The sequence below is a fragment of the Enhydra lutris genome, unplaced genomic scaffold, assembly GCF_002288905.1.
Source record: "Enhydra lutris kenyoni isolate GAN:26980312 unplaced genomic scaffold, ASM228890v2 scaffoldscaffold97, whole genome shotgun sequence".
Classification (NCBI taxonomy): domain Eukaryota; kingdom Metazoa; phylum Chordata; class Mammalia; order Carnivora; family Mustelidae; genus Enhydra; species Enhydra lutris.
Window position 1 is genome coordinate 1,057,943 of NW_019154181.1, and position 21,150 is coordinate 1,079,092.

The 21,150-nt window shown below is 56.9% G+C and overlaps 1 protein-coding gene across 2 annotated transcripts in view; it reads left to right on the forward strand.

Moving 5' to 3' along the window:
• The first annotated feature begins 9,566 nt into the window (after window positions 1-9,566).
• LOC111139228 (retinoic acid induced 1) overlaps window positions 9,567-21,150 on the forward strand; it is a 117,300-nt gene continuing 105,716 nt past the window's right edge. Inside the window, exon 1 of one of the 2 annotated variants that reach the window (XM_022491429.1) lies at window positions 9,567-9,782. The gene's annotated coding sequence lies outside the window, so the exon portion shown is untranslated. Of the gene's footprint in view, window positions 9,783-9,810; window positions 9,857-21,150 lie in introns of those variants that run through there. The other variant, XM_022491430.1, reaches the window with a different exon arrangement.

The following is a 21,150-nucleotide window of genomic DNA, read 5'->3' on the forward strand; positions in this document are numbered from 1 at the left end:
TCCATAGAATGGGTATATGATGGATTATGGTTGTAAAGACTAAATGAAATGGGGCACCCGTATGGCTCAGTGGGTTAAGCATCTGACTCCTGATTTCGCATAGGTCATGGTCTCAGGGTCGTGAGACCAAGCACCTCATTGGGCTCCGTGCTGGGCGTGGAGCCAGCTTAAGATTCACTCTCTCCCTTTGCCGTCTCCCTGCTATCTCTTTCTCTCAATAAATAAATAGATAAATGAATAAATATTAAATGAGAGATGCACACAGTTGGGCCCAATGCCCGGCACATTCTAAAGATCGAATTCTCAGGAAGGACCCTGATCTTTGCCCTGCTGACCACCGGGAGGAGGTGGGAAGAACAGCTGTGCCCTGTCCTCTGGGGACTCTTGTGGTGGTGGCCTGGATGCCTCATCAGCCCTGTCTGACCGCAGGGCTGTGTGAACTTCCCTCCCATGCTGCCTCTGCCTCCCTGTCCCCAGGCCAGAATCTACCTTCTTCCTTCTGCTGGGAATGCTTTGTCCCATGTGGTCAGTCAGTCGGCAAACCTCCCGGAACAGGAACCCGACCTCTGGGGTCTGAGTCTCACCTCTGCCGGTCTGGGGCCCTTCTGTGTCAGCTGAATAATGGCCCCCAAAGATATCCATGTCCCAATCTCCGGACCCTGCGCCTGTGACCTCAGAGGGCAAAAGGGACTCTGCAGGTGTGATTAAGGCGAGGGTCTTGAGATGGGAGAGGAATCACTTATCCAGTGACTTATCAAAGTCATCACAAGTGTCGTAGAAGAAAGAGGCAGGAGAGGTGACAAAGAAGGGCAGGAGAGGTGACAACAAAAACAAGGGTAGCAGTGACGTGAGGAATGGGTCACAAGCCGAGGAGTGGGGCCAACCCCCGGAATCTGGACAGGCAAGGACATGGGTTCTCCCCCTGGAGCCTCCAGAAGGAACCAGCTCTGCCTGGAGTGACTGACTCTGGACTTCTGACCTCCAGGACACTCAGAGAACACATCTGTGTCATTTTCAGCCACCAGATTAGTGGTGACTGGCTGGCAGTCGCAGGCAACACACACACACCCTCCCCATGCCTCACTTCCTCCCCTGCAGAATGGGCTAATATGGTACTTCCCCTCCAGGGCTCTTGCGAGGTTTAAATGAATTGGTGGGTGCAGAGAGCTTAGAAAAGGAAATGGTACTGTTTTTAACCATTGCTGTGCAAAAACCATCCGTGAGGTCCTGCAGAGGACAGCACCCCTGCCCTCAAGAAACTCTCCACCCGGAGCAAGAGAGACTCGTAACACGCGCTGATCGCGGATAATGCCATCGGACCATAGGGTCCAGGCGCACAGCTGAGGGAGCCAAGGCCTGCCTTGATCTGCCTGAGGAGCTCTGGGAGGGCACCCTGGAGGAGTCCGTTCTTGAGCTGAGGCCGCAAGGGTGTGAAGGGAGCAGCCAGACGGAGCCAAAGAGAAAGGTGCCTCAGGCAGAGAGAACAGCAGGGAGGGATGCTCAGAGGAGTCAGGGATGAGCCTTCGGAAGCACCTGCAAGTCATTGTGCAGGGAAGGGTGCGTGTAAGGGCCAAGCCAGACTTGGGGTGTGTTTTGGGGAGACAGAAGGGGGGCAAGCCAGGGAGTCACACACTGGAGGGGAACTACTGTTGGGGGCACTGCGAGGAAGGTAGATATGGGGCTTACAACTGAGGACCAGAGACCAGTCACAGAGGCCGTCATTGGGGAAGGACCAAAGGGTAAAACCCTCAGGGTTTCATGACACCCTGGCTGGTGGAGGGGAGAAGCAGAGGGAGGAGGGTGATGGTTTTTCCACTGAGGGGAGAGCGGTGGGGGTGGGGGGTGCAGTGCGGTGGGTGGAAGTCATTCCCGGCATAACAGCAATAACTCTAGAGCTATAACTGAGCACTTACTACATGCCTGCGAGCGAGCAAAGTGCTTGCTATGCCTCCTCTCAGTCTCAGTCCCCAAGACTCAGAAACCCCGAACAGGGGAGGCGGAGGAGGTTGGGGCGTCGGAGGTGGAGAGGGGAGGTAATGGAGTTGTTTTTATAAAAACAAGATGAAAAACTGGAGACTGCTTTTGTAAGACTTTTCTATTATTAAAAAAAGGAAGGAGGAAAATACATGTTTTATGGGTAGCTAAGCGCTTTTATTTTCACCACTGACAATAACAAAAAAATCTGGAGGGCCTGAAAGTATGGCAATCCCACCCCCTCTATTTAAGATAGACCTGTGAATTGCACATCCCTTGGGAATACTGCACACGTAGTAAAAGCTTAAAGGCCAGCAAGGGGGCAGCGGCGGTGGGGGTGGGACTCTATGTTCAGGAATGCCGCTGTACTGGTGAAGGTTTCTTTCGTGAGCTGATGAGAAAGGATTCAGTGGCCATCACTGAATTATTCTCTTACCTTCTTGAATATTTTAACTATTTTACAATGAAAAACGGGGGGTGACTGCTATTCACCAGCTCTCCGCTAACGCAGTTCTGAGGTCCTGAGTCACATTCAATTATAAGGTTGCTGTCCTAGCCAGCCTGAATCCGTTCATCACATCCTGCTTCTGTTGGCATACCCGCAGAGACAGGAAACTTACTCTCTCTCCAGGTGGTACGTGGTCCTCTTTGAACAGTTCTAACTGTGGGAAAGTTCTTCTCATGGAGTCAACATCCTGCTCCAGGTCCCCCCACCCACTGGAACCACACACTCGGTATGCTGGTATACAAGGCCAGGGCAGTCTTCCAGATCTTTGGAGACAGTGGTTATGCTGCTGTTCTCACGTTCCTCATTTTCCTTCTCTGGGTAAAGCAGCTTCGGTTCTCTCTGAGACAAGAGGCAGAAAATCAACTCAAACTAATTTATACAACCAGGTGAATTTATTGGTTGTGTAACTGGAAGTCTAGGAGTTTCTGAGCTTCAGGTATAGCTGGATCCAGGTGCCCAGAGGGCATCTCTGGGTATATCTCCATACAGCTTTTCTCCATATTGGCTTTATTCTCATGCCCACAGCCAATACTGGAGGGGCCTGGAAAGCTCAATAGCTCTAGCAAAACTCCCAGAGGGCTTGGGTCGTAGGGCCATTCTGGAACCAGTTACTGTGGCTGGGCAAATGGGGCACTCTGATTGGCTAAATCTGAGTCATAGGACCATCTCTGCATCCCAGAGGTAGGGTCAGCCTGGGCTGGACCACATAGGGGCTGAAAGTGGGAAAGAATGTTCCCCACGGGAAAATCAATGTGTTATTACTACCAAAAGACAGGTTGTGTTAGGTAGCACAAAGGTTCTGGAAAGAGATCCACAATGGCTGAGACAGGATGGAATTGTATCCCTCTTTCATGTAATTCTTGATGCAACCATTCCCAGGCTGATCCGGCTAATCCTGATGATGGGGGTCCCCGGCAGCTGAGCATTTGTTATCTGCGTTGGAAGTCAAGGTTGTTAAAAACGTGACCGGATTTGTTACTGTCCCTGCCTCTTACAAACTTAGTCCTCACTCAGACTTCTCCGCCATTTTACACCAGCTCTCTCTCCGCCCCTCTTATTACTAATTTTTTCTGGTGGGTTCACTTCCGCAAACTGATGGTGAAGGAAATCTTCAAATCTTAACCAAAACTGTAGAATTTCACAGAGTCGGTGACAGGAGCACTAGAGAATTCCTGGGGTCCCGGGCACTGTGGCTGACAAATCAAGGCTCCATCTGACTGGGTCACCCCCATGTAAACAATGAAAATCCCAAATGTGAAGAAATGTTTCAGGACAGGGTTTTTTTTGTTTTTTTTTTTTTAAGTAGGTGCACGGCCAGTGTGGAGCCTAATGTGGGGCTTGAATCCACGACCCTGAGATCAAGACCTGATCTGGGAACAACGGTTGGATGCTTAACCAGCTGAGCCATCCAGGCACCCCCAGGACAGGATTTGAAAGCCATGGAACTCAGTGGCCTGAAGAATGCCAGGACCTGACAAAGCCTTTGAGTAGTTAGTGCCCAGAAGGTCTAGTAAAGACCTTTGGGAGACTTTGTTGGAAGAACCATGCCTCCCCGAAGTCAATTTTTTGCATTCTAACTGTGAGCACATTAATCTAAGAATTAGCACATTAACCTAGATTTTGTTGCACAGAAGATCATATATACGTATTTTCTATGTGTTTTCTGAGCTTTAATTTCATTTTTTTAATTTGTTTAAGTTTTATTTATTTAAGTAATCTCTACACCCTCTGTGGGGCTCGAACCCACAACCCTGAGACTGAGAGTCGCACTCTCTTCCAACTGAACCAGCTGGGCGTCCCTAATTTTTTTTTTCCAAAATAAAATTAAAATTAAACTTTTTTTCTCTAATAACAAAGAAGTGTGCATTTCCAATTTAAGGGAATACGTGGTCAAAATGGCCTTTTTCTTGAGATGACAAGGCCTTCAGAATAGGTCCAATGTCTGTCTTGCTCAACAATCATGGGGGTTGGGTGGAGTGGGGTGGGGTCGGGGGGCTGCAGCGCCTTTTCCTGGAGAGAGAATCTAGAACAGGGCTTTCGCTCAACTACTGTGTATTGAATTAACTAATTAATGAGTGAGTGAGTGAGTGGAGGATCCGAGTGATGCCTGTCTGGCCCTGGACCAGCGGCTCGGGGACCCTTCAAGGGACATCCTGGAACTAGACAGAGTCCCCCTGACCCTACAGTGCTCAGACTCACCCGGAGCTAAGCAAGGCTGGTACTTCTTCCTTTCAGTCCTTCTGTCGGAGATCAGAGAACTTGCGGGAAGCCCCGGGGGGTCTCTTGCTGCTACGTGCCCCCCCATCACTGACTCCCTCCTCTCTGAAATGGACTGCTCTCCCTCTCTTCCCTGGCCTGCCTTCCTTCTCAAGAGGTCTGAACACCGTCAGGACCTTTGCAAGAAATGGCTCTGTTCCCTTTTGCCTTCCAGGTAGCAACACGATGGGCTCACTTCACAGAGGCGGGGAGGGAAAGAGAGCCTCTGCGGCCATGCCCAGCTCCCAGCTCCCAGCTTTTTAAACTTCTCAGGATAAGCCCTTGAGGTGGTCATCTCTGCACTCCCCCCGTGGATACGATGGATGCGATGCGATGCGCTCGGAGTCATGTTGTTCGCCCTGGGGCAGGGCTGGGATGGGTCTTTCCCGCCACTTCTCCATCTTGCTCCCCCAGTTACTAACTAAGCGGGGACAAACACTGAGCTGACCCGCTCTGGGAACACTTCCTCTCCTCTCTGAGCCTCTATTTTTTCCTCTCCAAAAGGCGGATCGTGAGTCTCCGCGTCAATGACCAAAATGCACAGGGCCTGCCTGGCACACAGGGAGTGCTCAGTACTTGTGGGCTAAGTACTCCCTGCTGCAGAGGCCTGCTGCTGCAGAAGACGTGCTGTGTAGGAACAGCCCAGAGCTCCCAGGAGTTTGGTCCCAGAGAAGGCAGGCTGGCATCGGGAGCGAGCTCCGCTGGGCACGTGGAAGCAGCTGAATCTTGCTCTGCACTTTCCTGCTCTAGGTACTTCCCCTCCATGGCCTCAGTTTCTTGGTGTGTACCAGGGGGTTATTGGAACAGAGATGTCTACCCAACCAGGTGGAGGCTTAGGGAAATGCTCCCTTCCTATTCTATTGAGTGAGCAGATGATAAGCCTAAATCCTCCCCCGTCCCCTGTCCTCCAGCCCACAAGGGTCTTTCTCTCCCTAATAGAGGTCTTTGTCTCCTTTGAACTACGAGAAAACTAGGGGGAGCTCAAGGTCAAGGCCACACAGATGCAGACCTGAGTCTTAAGACTCCTGAGGATATCTCAAACACAGATGCTTTTGGGGGTCAGCTGGGTGATTTAAACGTGGGTATAGAACAATAGGTAGAATTTACATTCCTTGAAAGTATTTCAATTCCTCAAGAACTTAGCCTCCTTAAAGCTATTCAACTCCAAATTCTCACTTTGCTCTCCCCTCCAGTCAAGACACACCCAGCAGCCAGGATTTCACATTCAAGCCACCAAGTTTGAGACTTTTGTACCAACACCGTCTTTACTGGGGGGGTCTTTTGCCACAGTGGGCCCCCTCCCTCCTGGCCCTCTTACCTGCATCTGGCTAAGAATGACAAGCAAGTTCTCAGCAGAAATCTTCTTGGGTGCTGGCTTTGCTGACAGTGATCCCTGATCAGTTCCAGGTTCTCTTCTGAGAAGCCCCAGGCCCTCCCCAGACGAAAGCAGCCAGGGGAAAATCACTTCAGATCCCTGCTCATGTCACCTCTTCCAGGAAGTCTTCCCTGAATTCCTCAACAGGACCAGGTCATTCGTTACACTCCATGCCTGTGTTCCACAGCATGCTTTTCCCAGGAAACTTTTACATCGCACCCCAGACTCTTACCTGATGTCTGAACCACAGTGGGAATAGGTAAATAAACTCACCAGCTGTACAACCTCAGACAAGTGACTTCATCTCTTCTGAGCCTCGATTTTCTTAACTGTAAAATGCGTTATAATGAGGGAGGATTCAGAGAAGGTATGGAATGTGTGGTTGAAAAATGGCTCACAAAGAAATACAGGTCTTAATCCCTGGAAACTGACTGTTCTTGTGCATGGCAAAAAAAAAAAAGGGGGGGGTTGGGGGAGGTGTCCTTGCAGGTGTGATTAAATCAAGGGTCTTTTTTTTTTTTAAAGATTTTTATTTATTTATTTGATACACACAGAGAGAGATCACAAGTAGGCAGAGCAGCAGGCAAAGAGGGGGGGAGCAGGCTCCCCGCTGAGCAGAGAGCCCAATGTGGGGCTCGATGTAGGGCTCCATGTGGGGCTGGATGTGGGTCTCGATCCCAGGACCCTGAGATCATGACCTGAGCCAAAGGCAGAGGTTTAACCCACTGAGCCACCCAGGCACCCTAAATTAAGGGTCTTGAGATGGGAGATTATCCCGGATTATCCACGTGTCCCTAATGTCATCACAAAGGTCCTTATAAGAGGAGGCAGGAAGGTTAAGGGAGGAAGTAGGAGGTGGGACAACAGAAGCTATTGTCTTCCTGCCTTTTCCAGCTTCTGGGCGTCACCAGGCTGTCACCAGCCATGAAATGCAGGTGGCTTCCAGAAGCTAGAAAGGGCAGGGAACAGATTCTGCCCCAGCGTCTCCAGAAGGAGTTAGCCCTGCTAACACCTCGCCTGGAGCGCCAAGGAACTGATTTCAGGCTCTTCTGACCTCTAGAACCATACAGAACACATGCATGTCGTTTCAAGCCACTACTGCGTGGTCATTCGCCGCACTTACATTTTTTACTGTAGGTGCTCAACAATGACACTCGTCGGTTGTGGGGCCCTGCGCAGGGAGGTAGCAGCCCACTGAGGTTCCTGGTGTCAGGCCTTCCCTTTGGCTCTCCCAGAGGCAGGTTAAGGCAGCAAGGGAGAACACTGGCCATGGTGGGGGCTGGGAAGCCGCTAGCTAGATGAAAAGGGCCATGCCCACTCAGCCAGTGTTTGACCTAAAACAGTAGCAGCAACCACTGCATGCCAGGGTTGGGGCTAAACACTTCACACCCCTGACTTACTTCAGTCCTCTCAACAATCCCAGGAAGTCGAGACTGCTGTTATCCCCATTTTACAGATGAGGCAACAGAGACCCAGCAAGTCTTAGAAACCTGGTCTCATCCACTCAAGAACATAAGATTAGAACTAGCTTAAAACAGTGCTGCTGGGGCACCCAGGTGGCTCAGTCGGTTAAGCGTCTGCCTACCTCGCAGGTCATGATCTCAGGGTCCTAGGATCGAGCCCCACATCAGGCTCTCTGCTCAATAATGAGTCTGCTTCTCCCTCTGCCTCTGTGTTCCCTCTCCCTCTGTGATCGCTTTTGCTCTCTCTAAAATAAATAAAATCTTTTAAAACAAACAAACAAAAAAACAGTGCTGCTCACCTTGTGTCTGCCTCTACCTTGCTTCTCCCATTCGCCATTCTCCATGGGAGACAGGTGGCTGAGCTCAGTGAAGGGCCCAGGCTGCACGTCTGGGCTCTGTCACTTTCACTTGAGAACCTGGACAGGTGATTTCACCCCTCTGTGTCTCAGTCTCCTCTGTGAGCCTGCCTCCCAGAGGAGCTGCCAGGATCAAGCAGGACAACCCATAGAAAGAAGGACGGTGTCTAGCACAGAGTAAGGGGACCTTACTTACTGCTGTCCCTCTTTTACCAATGACGAAGCTGAGGTTTGATAGGAGGCCTTGGTAGTCTCAGGGCACCTGGGAGCTCTGATGTTCCCCCTTCCCCACCATAGGACCAACAGACCCCAGAGGCCGGGGTCCTGGGGAGGCGAGGAGGTTCCCAGAGCAGGTGGCTGTAGGTTTCTGCCTGAGCCCTGGTGAGTCAAAGCCTTGGAGTAGCAGTTGCTTAGGGAGCCTCTAAGTTCATAGGCTTATTCACTCACTCATTTACTCAGTATTCCTTTACGTAAATTCTGCCAATGGCTTCCTTCCCAGAGCACCAGAACTTTGCATCCAAATTCCTCACCAGGCCCTCTGTAGCCTTGAAGACAGAGGTCTTCCCTTATGGTTCTGCATTCAGTGCGCCGCCCGTTGGTCACCTGGCTCTTTACCCACCAAGCTCTCCCCTGTCTCAGGGCCTCTGCACTTCGCACTTTCTCTTCCCTCTGCCGGGAATGCTCTTCCCCAGACTCTACACAGAGCAGGCTTCCTTCCTGCTGTTCAGTTCTCTGCTCAGATTGGCCCCCTTCCCTCACTTCCAGCTTAATACCCCCTACCCGACACTTCACCTGCTAATTTGCTTCCTAGAACTCATAACTCCTTGAAATACCTTCTTCATGTATGTAAGCATTCGTTTGCTGTCTGTCCGCCCCCAACAGAATGTCAGCTCCATGACAGCAGAGACCCCTTGTCTCTGTTCATTCCCTAGTGTCCAGCAAGGTGCCGGGAACCCAGTATGTGGAGAGATTTCTGTCCGGCCTATTAAGTTCAGAAATTGAAAAATGTTTTCCAATCCGAAAAGACGAGGTCACAGGGACAGCCGATGGTGGAGTGAAGGCGGGAGCCTGGCCTAGCAACCAGGCCAGAGACTGGAAGCATCTGAGGGCAGGATGCCAGTCCAAATCCTCTGCCCGAGGTTCCAGTCCCCACCCGGCCCCCGGTCCCACCGCGTCCCCTGGCCCGGGATGGGGCGTGCGAGTCTGGGAGGGCTCCACCTGGATCCCACGCAAGGCGCAACCCCACCCCCCCGCCCCCCGCCGCGGGACGCGAGGGAGGCTGAGCGGGCGGGGGGGAGATGTGGGGGGACGCGCAGTGGGGCGCGCGGACCGCCAGGGGGTGCTGTCGGGGCGCGCACGGCCCACCTGGCGCCCGGGGCCTCGAGCGAGCGCAGCCAGGCCGCCCGGGAACTTTTTTCCTCCCGCTCTCGCTCTCCTTCTCCCCCCGCGCGTCGCCCCCCCCCCCCCCCGCTCGCCCTTCCTGTGCAGAGGGGATCGCATTTCCCCGCGGCACCCGCGGACACCAGGCAGGCCCGGCCGGGTGCGCGGCCAGGGCCCGCTCCCCGCGCCGCCGGCTCCCCGCGCCCCCGGGCGCCGCCCCCGCCGCGGCTGGGCTCGGAGAGTCGAGTCGGAGAGCGAGGCTGCGGCGAGGGCGAGAGGCGAGCGGAGCAGGCCGCCCTGCCCGCCGCCCGAGCGCCGGCGCGAGGAGGGGGCGCCGCGGCCCACCCTCCTTCCTGCCTGGCCGCGGGCCGGCCGGGCCGCCGCGCCCTGACCCCCATGGCCGCCCGGGCTTGCGGGCCGCGAAGTCGCAGCGCCAGAGCCAGGGCCCCCGAGTGAGCGCGGGCGCCGAGGTGAGCACCGAGCGCTGGGGCGCGGGGCCGCTGCCGGGGCAGGGACGGCGCGAGGCGTCGGGATCCGAGGCAGGGTGAGGAATGGAGGCGGGCTCGGAGGCCGAGCGCGCCGCAGGCCGGGATGTGGGGGTCCGCGAGGTCACGGCTTTGTGTGGTGTGGGGGTGCGCGAGGTCACCGGATGGCCGTCTGGGGGCGGTTCGCGGCGTGGGGGCGCGAGCGGCGAGGGTCCGTGTGCCCGGGGCTGTGCGTGCGCGGTGGCCCGGAGTGCCGCCGCGTGGGGCGTGGGGACGCGGGGGGCACTCGCCCGGCGCCGGGGCGGGAGGGGAGCTTTGTGAGTGCGCCGGGGGTGGGGGACGGGGAGCCGACTTGTGCGAGGGGGACTCGGGGCCTGGCGTGCGGCGCGGCGCGGGAGGCGGGGCGCCGGGGGCGGTGGGGGCCGGGCGTGGGGAGATGTGGCGCGCGGGGCTCTCCGCGGTGTCCCCCACGCGGGCCGCGGCGCCGGGGCCTGTGCACAGGCCCGCGCGCGACCCGGCAGAAAGCGGCCCCGGAGGCCCGGGGACCTCCGACGCTGCCAGGCCCCGGGCGCACGGGCTCTTCGGGGGTGACGTCACGGTCGGGGGCACCGGACACGCGAGCCCCGAGTCCCCGGACCGCGGCGAGCCGGCCAGCTCCCTGGCCCCCGCGCCTGGGAGACAGGGGGCCCGGGAGGAGGGCGCGGGGGCCGGGCGCCAGGCGGCGTTGCCGAGCGCGGCGGGGGCGAGGGGGTGTCAGGACGCGGGGGTGACATTTGGAGGCTCGGTTGCGCCGGGGGCCTCGGAGGAGGGGCGGAGGGGAAGCGAACCATCAGCCAGGCCCGAGGCCGCTGCGGCCCTAGCTTCCTGGGACGCCCGTTTTCCCAGCCAGCCCGTTGCCCTTCTTGGGGCTCTTAGTCCTCCTCAAATCCACGCCGAGGGCGGGAGTGCCGACCCGAGCCGTGCCTTCTTGGGAGCCCGCGATCCGGCGGCGGGGGGACGGGGGGGTGGGGAGCGCTGGGATTTCGGCTCGGAGCGGACAAAACCGAATGTAACAATGCGCTATTGGGGGGCTGGGGGAGGGGAGGCAGCGCGCCTGCATGGCGGACCCGGGCCCTGAGCTTCCCCGCTCGCAGCACTCCCTCCCGCAGCGCCTTTCCCATGCTTTCAGCAGGCTCTGATTCAAGGACCCACGCGGGACCCGCACGGCTCCCTCCCACCCAAAGTGCCGCCCCCCCCCACCCCCCTCCCGCTTCATTTCTCTTCCAACGCAGCGGTGTGTGGAGGATTCAAGGGCATTACATCTGGTTGCAATCCGGTTTCAGGCCGCTGCCGGGCTGTTAAAACCTCGCGCTGACGTCAGAGCAGGGGAATTACTTCTTTTTATTTTATCTTTTTTTAGTTGTCTGCTGCCCTGGGAGGGGAGGCGGGCGTGGGTTAGGCGAGCTCCGAAGTGGAGGCGCCAGCGCCGTGGGAGCCCCAGGCTGGGGACTCTGCTTCTCTTCCTCCACTCTGTCCTCCATACAGACCTTGCTCTGCCTAGGTCAGGCTCACCCAGGGTGGGGGCAGCCCTCGCTGTCGACTCCGTGGAGGCCCCTCCCGACTGACCACATAGCTGTGTTTCCAGAGGCTTCCTTGGGGTGTTTCTGGGGATCTGGAAGCTGGAAAGGAATCTTGTTCCCCCCCCCTTGACAGCAGAGGGGGTATATGGGACCCCAGGAGCATCCCTAGGAGCTTTGGGTGACACACAGGAGTGAGCACAGACCTTCTGGCCTGGGAGAGGCTCCATCCCAGTTCTCAAGGCAAAAAGCCTTGGAAGGAAGCAGAGGTATCCAGACGGCCCAGGCCCCAGAAGCCAACTCTAGAGTGGGCTAAATGGGACATTTTCCAAGAGCCAGGGACCCCTCTGGCTTCTTCCTAAATAGAGGAAACTCACCCACTGGGCAAAACCATCTCTCTTCCACTGGACCAAGAGTCCCTTGCAGGTGCCCTCCCCCAACATTTTCCTTTTAGACCCCAAGGCTAGAATGGTGGCTTTCAAACTCTGCCAGAAACCTGCTTCAAGGATACATTATAAAATGTATAAGAAATACATTTTAGGTCACAATTCTCTTCACCACCACTATATAAAACTGAAACAAAAGTTTAGTGAAATAACTCTTTCCTCTACTTTGTCGGCTGAGCGGATACTTTCTGTTCTAGCCTATTTGAATTTTTTTTTTTTTTTAAATGCTGGTTGCAGCCCACTGAATTGATTTCATAATCCACTAATGGGTCATACCCAGAGTTTGAAAAAACAGTCCTACAAAATGAATCTGGCTTCTATTCATTCCACAACATTACTTGAGGCTCCGACAAGTTCTCTCTTTTTTAATCACTCGAGTAATACTTGGATTCATTCTTATTGTGAAAAACGCAAATAACCCAGAAGTATAGAGAGTGAAAGCGTCCTCCGCACCCCTCCCACAAGTAACCCCAGTTAAGAGTTTGAATGTGTCCTCCTAGACAGTTCTGCTGCTCGCTTGCATGAATACGTATGTATCCTATATGCCGAAAGTTAGTTTTCTTTTACCCAAGATGAGAATACATCTCGGGCTCTTTAAATTCCTGGCTCCTTTCCATTGTCTTGGGGAGGCTGTAAGGTGAGATGCCCCAGGGCAAGGCTCCGGGTTGACTCCTGGCTCTGCCACATACCAAATGAGTTACCTCTCTGCGTCTGCATCTGCGACTCCTGTCTGCCCAGTGGGGATGATGAGGGTACTGGCCCCATAGGACTCTAGTGAAGGCGGAATGAGTTATTCCAAGTAAGCACACAAAGCTTAGAACAGTACTTGTCCCGCCAAATGCTGGTTGGCACTATCACCATTCTCAGTGCTCGTTTATTTCCGCCACAGTCCGTGCATGCATCGTGTTGCTTTTACTTAATTTATTTGGGAGAGTGCGTGTAAGCAGGGGAAGGGGGAGAGAGAGAGGGAGAAAGAATCTTCAGAGACAGATTCGCCGTGGAGCGCAGAGCCCCATGCGGGGCTCTATCCCACAACCCTGAGATCATGACCTGAGCTGAAATCAAGAGTCGGTCGCTCAACCAACTGAGCCACCCAGGCCCCCCATCTTGTTGCTTTTAATGGCCACCTGTGGCTGTGAGGTGGATGCCTGCCCCCCACTTTCAAATGTGTGGCTCCACAGGGAGGGACGGGGGGAGCAGTGGACACTGGGCAGGGTTTCTGTGGGAGAGGTATCTGGGCTCACTGGCCCCAAGGGAACAGGTATTTTCCAAGGACCCACCATTGCTGACCTCCCGTGCTTCGTGCACCTGCCTCCAGGAAGGTCACAGCCCAGTGGGTGACTGAGACCCAGAAAATACCCAGGGGAACCCACATTGTCAGGAGAGTCGAGCCAGGTTTTGGGGGGGCCAGAAAACAGGTCCCCCTGTGAAGGGCCCACGTAGGTGTTACGGGGATGATAAGGGCCAGACTGTAGGGCAGCGTCTTTGGGAAGACTTGTCCACGCAGGGGGATACCGTGTAGAACTCCCTTTCGAGACGGGCCCAACAGATCGCTTGAGCTTCAGGATTCCGTCTCAACCGAAGTTAGGAGCTTTAGGGAGGCAGGGGCTTCGTGGAAGAGGGGGCTTAGAGAACAGGTGCTTCGGCATGGGTAAGTGAGAACAACAGGCGGGATCCTGGTGGAGGGAGCACACCAGCAAGTGTTCCGAGGCTGGAACGGACGTGGCGCGTGTCCCGTGGCCAAGAGGGGAGGAGCCAGCTTGGAGAGAATGATGACGGGAGAGGCCCGGCTGTTGCTGGGGCCTCCGGGCCTCCCTGCCTCCGTCCCGCCCCCTCCCAGCGTGGGCCACACTCCCAGAGTGATATTTCTCAACCGCAGCAGATACTTCCAGGGGTCCTGCTGCCCTCTGAGTGCAGGTCCAGCCCGTGGTCCTTCCCCCGTGCCAGGGGCCCCTTCTGTTGTTCTCCGCCTGCTCTGCCCCATTCAACCCCCTTCCTTCCCCTCCAGCCACAGCACAGCCTTCTTCCCCGAATTCGGCTGTGTGCATCCTTGCCTCTGCACATGTGCCTGGGCTGCGGCTTCCACCTAGATGCCCTTCACCTTCCTCCCTGCCTCCCAAGACCAAAACAGACGCGTCCTGTCTCCTCCTCCTCTGACCTGTGAGGCAGACTGAGTCATCTCCCTTTGTCTATACCCGCAGCCTAGCGTTTATCCTGGCATTATCGGGAATTCTGTCAGTGTCTGTCCTCCCCACAGGGCTGGAGCATCCAGGCCCGAGAACACACCTCCCTCCTCTCCTGGCCCCAGTGCCAAGGGCAAGGCCTGGAACACGGGAGACACTTGGAAATGCTTCCTGGCAGGAAGGGCTAGGTGCAGTGGGCCGAGTGAGAGTCCCAGCACTGTTTCTGTGCGCCCTGAGATCCTGGGCAGGCGCCTGCTGGCACTTTGCAGATTCTCAGGGCCCTGGTCAGAGGATTCTGTTCTGCCAGACTTCTGAGAGAAGAGTGAGGCCAGAGAGGGGCCCAGCACCCCCAGGCTGCTCCCTGAGGGGGCCAAGGAGAAACTGGCTCGGCCTGTTTCCCCGGGGATTGAGGAGACTGTGTGAGGCAGAGCTGTGCCCTGTGCCTGGGTAGGTCACTGGGGATCTGAGACTGGAATTTGACACGGGGGGGGGGGGGGGGGGGGGGGGGGGGGGGGGGGGGGGGGGGGGGGGGAGGGTGGTGGCGGGGGACAGCGAGGGTGAGTGCCAGGGGCTGAAGGCAAAGACTGGGGCTCTGCTGGCGAGGCGAGGTTTTGTTCTGCTGGTTCTTGAACCCTAGCAAACTGTGCTCCTGTGGTGGTAGAACAGAGGGAGGGAGGGAAGGAGGGAAAGAGGGGAAGGGAGGTGAGGCAGGAAAAGAGAAGGTGGGGGGAGAGAGAAGCAGGGAGGGAGGAGGGAAGGAGATGCTCTTATTGCTAAATAGTATGCGGAGACTCAAAAAAGGAAATACCCAGGAGTACTAGGGCTCTGACGCTGAACGTTCCTTCCTTCCCTCAGCAGACACCCCCTCGGGTTTTTGCCCTCAGCCTCGTGTTCACCCTGTGACCCAGAGACCAGCCAGCATGTGGTCTGACCTTCCAGGCCCTCCAAGTCCAAGGGCCAGGGGGGCAGTGGACATCCACTTTCTCTACAAAGTGATCGGCCTCAAGGGAGCAGGCATCCCGGACACCGTGGAGGGCCAGGAGCGAGTCCTGGGAGGGGAAATAGAGTCAGCAGGCCAGGGAGTGGGCACTGGGGGCCACCCGTTAGGAATTGTGGGGACATCTCCCCTCCGCCCTTAGGCCTCGGTCTCAGCTGTAAATTGGGGGAGTCACCATCTTGGGGCTTAGAAAGTAGGGGACTGAGTAGAGTGAGCTGAACGAACGGGGACAGGCCCCAGGCTGGGGGGTCTTGAGGGGGGACCTGCAGACTGGAGCGGACCATGCCCGTCTCCTTGAGTCCCCTCTTGGAGACTGTGCACCGTGTGGGTGGGGGAGCAGAAGCACGGGTGGGTCGGGATTTGGGGAGAGGTTGAGTTCCCGCCGCTGCTCCAGGTCGGTCACCTCCCTCTCGTGCCAGCGGTGGGAGCGCTGATTTCTGCAGGCATAAGTGTGAGGCCAGTGTCGGGCTGTTTTAGGATCTGGGAATGAGGAGTTCCGCACTTGGGGTTAGGCCAGCCTGGGCACAGTCCGGCTAAAGACTGCCCTCCCTGAGGCCCTGTACCCCCACCTGTCCAGTAGGCATCATCCGCGGCCCCTCCGGATCGCACGCAGCAGACGGGGCCCTTCCTCTTCCTGTTCCCAGACTTAGCACATGGAAAAGATGGCAGCTTTGTGCCTCTAAACCTTCCCGGCCGGCACACGGGCCAAAACCAAGTTTCTTTTCTGGCCCGGTTGAGGAGATGGGTTGAGCGGGTCTTTGTTACACAGCGGGGCAGGTGAGAAGGAGAGTTTCCTGGCGAGAGCTTCTGTTTCCAAAGCGGCTCTGTCCCAGTGTCGTGGGTGGGCCCCGAGAAAGCCTCCAGCAGCTGGGGACTTCGGCGGCTCTGTGCCCGGGGAACCACGCGCTCACCCGTTCGCTCACTCATTCCTGAATCACATATGGAGGCCCCGTGGCTCCCCCAGGGCGCTGGGAATACAGCCACGGCATCTTTGCTTCGGCCTCGTGGCGAAGCATGACGATCTGGAGCTTAGCCGCCCGGGTTCAGATCCCAACTCAGCCCCCTGCTAACCTGGACGAGGTCCTGATTTCCTTGGCTCAGTTGCCTCACCTGTAAGATGGAGAAAGTGACAGCACCTTGCTCATAGGACCGTTGGGAGAGTTCATGAGTTAATGCTCGTAAAAGACTTACAGCAGCACCTGGTACATAGAAGGTGCTAGAGAATGGTTCCTCCCAACTGTTTTTGCTTCGCGCCCTGAAGAATGGCACAGAAGGGCTCTGTGCTGGCGGAAGTGTGTCCCAGCCAGGGCTTTCCTGGGAGGGATGACAAGGGAAGGGAAGGGAGTGGCGGGCGGCCTTCCCAGCCCCTCTGAGACAGGCCAACTTCTTGAATCAGCACTTGCCACCTCCGGGCCTTGTTGGACCCTTCCCTGGTGACCCGGAGCTCTTTCTGTCAGGGGAGCTCAGCAGTGAGGCCTCACGGTAGGGAGGCCCTGCTAGGGCCTTCTTCACTGGGAAAGGCCGGCTGCAGACTAGGAAAGAGTTCAGGATCACGTGTGGAAGCTCAGCGTTCACTGACCAAGGCGTCCCCAGGCACCACAGGCCGCCAGACCACGTCTGGGTGTCCTCTAGCAGCTCCCTCCAGCCATCTGAGACTCGATTTCCTCCCTGATCAAGAAACGAAAATCACAGCACCCCCTTCGTAGTTTTGTTTTTAAGAGGAGTTTTAAAACAGATTGTGCCTCTAGAGCACTGAGCTGCACTTGGTAACTCGCAGAGTGGTGAACCAGTGTCCCCTGTTTGTAATAATAAAAAGTCTCAGAAAATGTAAATTGAAAACCACCTGACAGAATCTTCTTGGGGGGGGGGGCGGTTCCACAAGCCCCGTGGGACAAAGAATTGTGACAGTGACTGGAGAGACACGGATGCCCAGAGAAGTTTAGCTGGCGTAGCAAAGTCACACAGTAATCCAGCGCCCTGGCAAAGGGGAAGCCAGAATGAGGCCTCCGTCTGGTGCTCTTGGCGCTTTGAGACTTACTCGTCCAGCAATAGTTATGGGCAGTCAGCACTGATACACAGCTGAGGTCATGTGGGCCTGTTTTCTGGAAGCTTCTGGTCTGATAGGGCAAATTAAATCTGTACAAGATGATGATAATAAGAGGTAAAGAGAGAAAATAAAACTCACCTGTTCTCTCCAGGGGAGGGAGGAGGGGTCCTGCATTCATTCCTTTTGGGAGGGCACTGTGCCAGGCTTTAGGGTAGTGCTGCTTCATTGGGGGCGAGTCTGACCCTCCGGAGTCATGCGGGCCATGGGCAGAAAAATTTCGGCTGTCTCAACTGGGGAGGTGCTGGCCTCCAGTGTGCAGAAGCTCGGACGTGATGAACATCCTGGGGTGCATGGAATAGGCCCCACAACACATTATCTGGCCCAAGATGTCAGTGGCGCCAAAGGAGGTTGACCCCCTGCCCCGGAGAGTCGGTACTGGCCGAGCAGATGCCGCCCCTGTCCTTTGGAAGCTTCTGCCTTGGGAGATGGGCAGCCGTTAAAGATGTGATTGCATAGATGTGGGGTTAATCGTTGTCCTGTTGCAAGCTAAGAAGGTAAAGTGCAGGAAGGAGAGACCTTGGGGGAGGGCACAGCCCAGGCAGTAGCTCAGAGGCAGAAGACCAGGGTGTGTGGAGGGAAGGGCAGATGCCTGGTGTGTGTCTGGCAAGACAGCAGAAAATGATCCAACTTTGGTGGCCTCCAGAGGCAGGGAGAAGATAAAGGCCCACAGGAGCCCTCACCAGCTGGGTTTCAGGGAACCATAGCTCCCAGCATGCGGGACCCTGGGGGACTGAGGGGACCTGCCCAGGCCTAGTAAGGGGCATGGAGTATTATCCTTCCCTGGGGCCCCAGCCTCCATCCTTTCTCTCCTTTGCATCCCTCTGATAGGTGGGAAAGAGAAGCAGGAAAAAGGAAAGGGAGAGAAGAGGAAGAACATATTTTCATTTCAAACACAGTAGGGGTGGGGGAGGTAGGAAGGAATCTGGTTTAGGATACCTTTGAGACAAGCACAGAAAATCCCCACCGTGGCCCGAAATAGCACTAAAAACAGACGTTTTGGCAAATCAGACTTAATTGAGTGGTTCTCTTTTCTTGAGTCCAGCAGGATGTGGATGGGAGCTGGCTTTGTTCCCTTAGGGTGACATTGTCTCCTGGGGCCCTCGCCCTGGCTAATTAAGCAGAGAGGCCCTGGTCTCCTGGGCAGGACAGGAGCCTGGGGAGCTCAAACTGGAAGCCCTTGGCCTTAGCCTGAGTGTTCCAGAGGGCCAGAGATGATGACTGGGGGGACGACCGGCAGCAGGGCCAGATGGGTGAGAGCAGCAGTGGGAGACGTCTGGTTCCTCTAAGAAATGGACGCCTGTCTCTCTGGCTGCTGAAAGGAATCACAGAGAAAAGCCATCCTTTAACAAGTGCCTGCTATTTTCCTGGGCATTGGGTGGTCCGTCCTCTCTAAGCCTTATCAACTGCCTATACAGATTGTCAAGGAAGTTGAAGCCCAGAGAGGCTAAGTGACCTGCTGGACATCACACAGCAACCAAGTGGCAGTGCTGAGACGACACGGCATCCGCTAGCTCTGCCCGCTCCTTGCTCCCCTTCTCATGGTGGTAATTCATCGAGTTGGCTGAGAATCACTGCTGTGAAATGATACTGCAGCCCTGGTAGGAAGGTTTTCGGGCTTAGAGTCAGGCAGACATGAGCTTGAATCCTGTCAGGGGCAGTTTGTCTCTGTGGCTTTCTCTCATGGAGCCTCCTGCCATATGTGTGCATAATCATGCCTTTATCCTGAGTTGCCGTAAGGGTTAAACTCTGCATGGAGGGGACAGGAAGGGGAAGAGGGGAGGACCAGGGAGGTTAGGACCTGCCCTGGGCCACCCAGTGCGGCAGGGTACAATAAAAGAGCCCCGGGTAGAGGGAACCGGGAGAGATTGTTAGATCTGGTGCAGTATCAGTATTGGGTTTCTTTATTTGAACGGGGAGAGAGGGCAGCCCCCACTCTGCAGGTAGAGAAGGTGGTGTGGAATGCGGGTGTTTATTTTTCTTTGCTTGTGAAAGCCCTGTTTCAGCTCAGGCTGATGAAGCTTCCCAAGACACTGCGGAGGGTGCCCAAGGCTGTACACTCTGGGGTGCCCACCATGCAGAGAGGGATCTGCTCAGGTGCCTGCCCAGGGTCGGCACTGAGAGGGCACCTACCACGTAGGGCTCCCAGTGCAGCCTATAAGCCCTCATCCCAGAGCCTGGGATACCCAGGAACCCCCAGAGAGAGTGAGGGGTGGGGGAGGGCCGTAAAAGCAGGGTGTCCCTCTGCCTTCTCCAATTCAGCCCTCCTGGCCCCATTCATCTCCTTATCTCCTGGCAGCCCGGGGGCTGCTGGGAAGTCAGGGGCTGCCTTCCTGACTGACGAACAAAACAAGCCTTGCTCACAAAAGGAGAGGGGAGGTTGGCTGGGCCTCTTGGGCTCCCCTCCCCCTGCCCCAGCCCCTGGCTGCAGGCATCTTTCCTGTTCCACCAGCTGACACCCTACATTCTGAGAGGCAGCCAGGGGGCTGCAAAACTGTTGTGGGCCGGGCTGCCCCAGCTGGGTGCCCTGGCACTGGGGAGGTGGATTCGAGGTACGTTGGGGTGGCTGTGAGGCAGGGCATGCTGGAATGGCTGCCTCCTCCTTCCCTTCAGCTGGCTGGGAGGGCAGCTTGGAGAGGAAGCCAGGCCGGCAGGTAGCAGAGAAAGACATGGGATCCAGGGGGAGCAGCAGAGAAAGCAAACAAACAGGGCTTTGTGTGGCTGCAGATTGGCGTCTCAGAAGGGAAGCCGGGCCTGTGGTAGTGGGAAGGAGGAGGGACTGGGAGGCCAGGCCATTGCTCTGGGCCAGAGATAGGCGGCTGGACCAGCCCAGGCTAGGCGGCCAGGGAGCAGGGAGTGCCACTGTGTGTGGACAGGCATCCAGAGTCACAGCCTGGCTGAGTCCCAGCTCTGCCACTTCACTCCTTAACAGATCTGGGCTTGTTTGCCCACAAAACCTGGGCAGAGTCACTCACACGCAGGACTTGGGAAGATAAGTCATCTGTCCCGACTTTTGGCCTGGCCCAGTCAGTGTGAGTGCCCATCCTACTCGTGTCCCCATTGTTGCTGGGAGAACACAGGGTAAGGGGATCAGGGTCTCCCGGGGTAGTTGTCCCCTTAGCTGGGTCTCCAGGGAGGGCAGGGATGGCTGCTCAGAGCCATGGGCGCTCGAGGACCTTGATGGCAGCTGTACCGAGGGGAAACAGGTTCTCGCTGTCCCATAACAGACGCCTGGGGTGTAGGTGGGTAGAGGCTGGCATCCCAGGCCCCTAGGCCTGGGGAACGAAACGCTGCCCTGCCCGCTTCCCGAGGGTGGAGGCACAGCAGGCTGGGGGAAGGGACAGAGCCCGGAAGACAGAGAGGCTGAAGGGGCGTTTGGTGGGGGTGGCGCGGGGGGTGGGGAGCGGGGGACGGGTGTCAAATTCAGGATCCTAGCGCGGGTAGTCCCTGCTCGGCCCGCCTCTGGGGCCAGGGCGGGCCTCGGGCCTCGGGGGAAAGGCTTAGGTAGGAGCTGTCAGGCCAGACACACTGGCAGCTCGATTATCGCCTCCGGGGCCATTTCCTCTCCTCTCCTCAACCTCGAGAGGGGGCGGCGAGAGGGCAAACGCCCGCGCTTCCTGCCCTCCCTACCGCACCCCTCCCGCGGCGCCCACCATCTTGGCCGCGCCGGGGCCTCCTCCGCGGCGTCCGGCCTGACAAGCCCCGGCGGGCGGGCAACGCCGGGAGGGGTCGGGAGCCTCTCGGCTCGGAGGCCGCGCGGGGGGGCGGGGCGGGGCGGCCGGCTCCCGTCGCCATGGCAGCGCCCCGTCCCGGCGTGCTCCGCGGGGCCGCTGGGCGGGGCTGCCGAGGCCCCGCCCCCTCGCCGAGCCCGTGTCTTTCCCGGAACCCGGAGCTGTGGGCAGTGACGTCCAATCGAGCTTCGCTCTGCGACCGGATCATGTGCGACTCAACCTCGGGACGGGCTCTGTGAGCAGAGCCCCGCAACCCTACATCAGGGGCAGCAGGAAGCGCCTCCTGGGGCCCAGGCTCCTGGAGAGCCTGCGGCCCCCACTCCCTGAGCAGGGAAG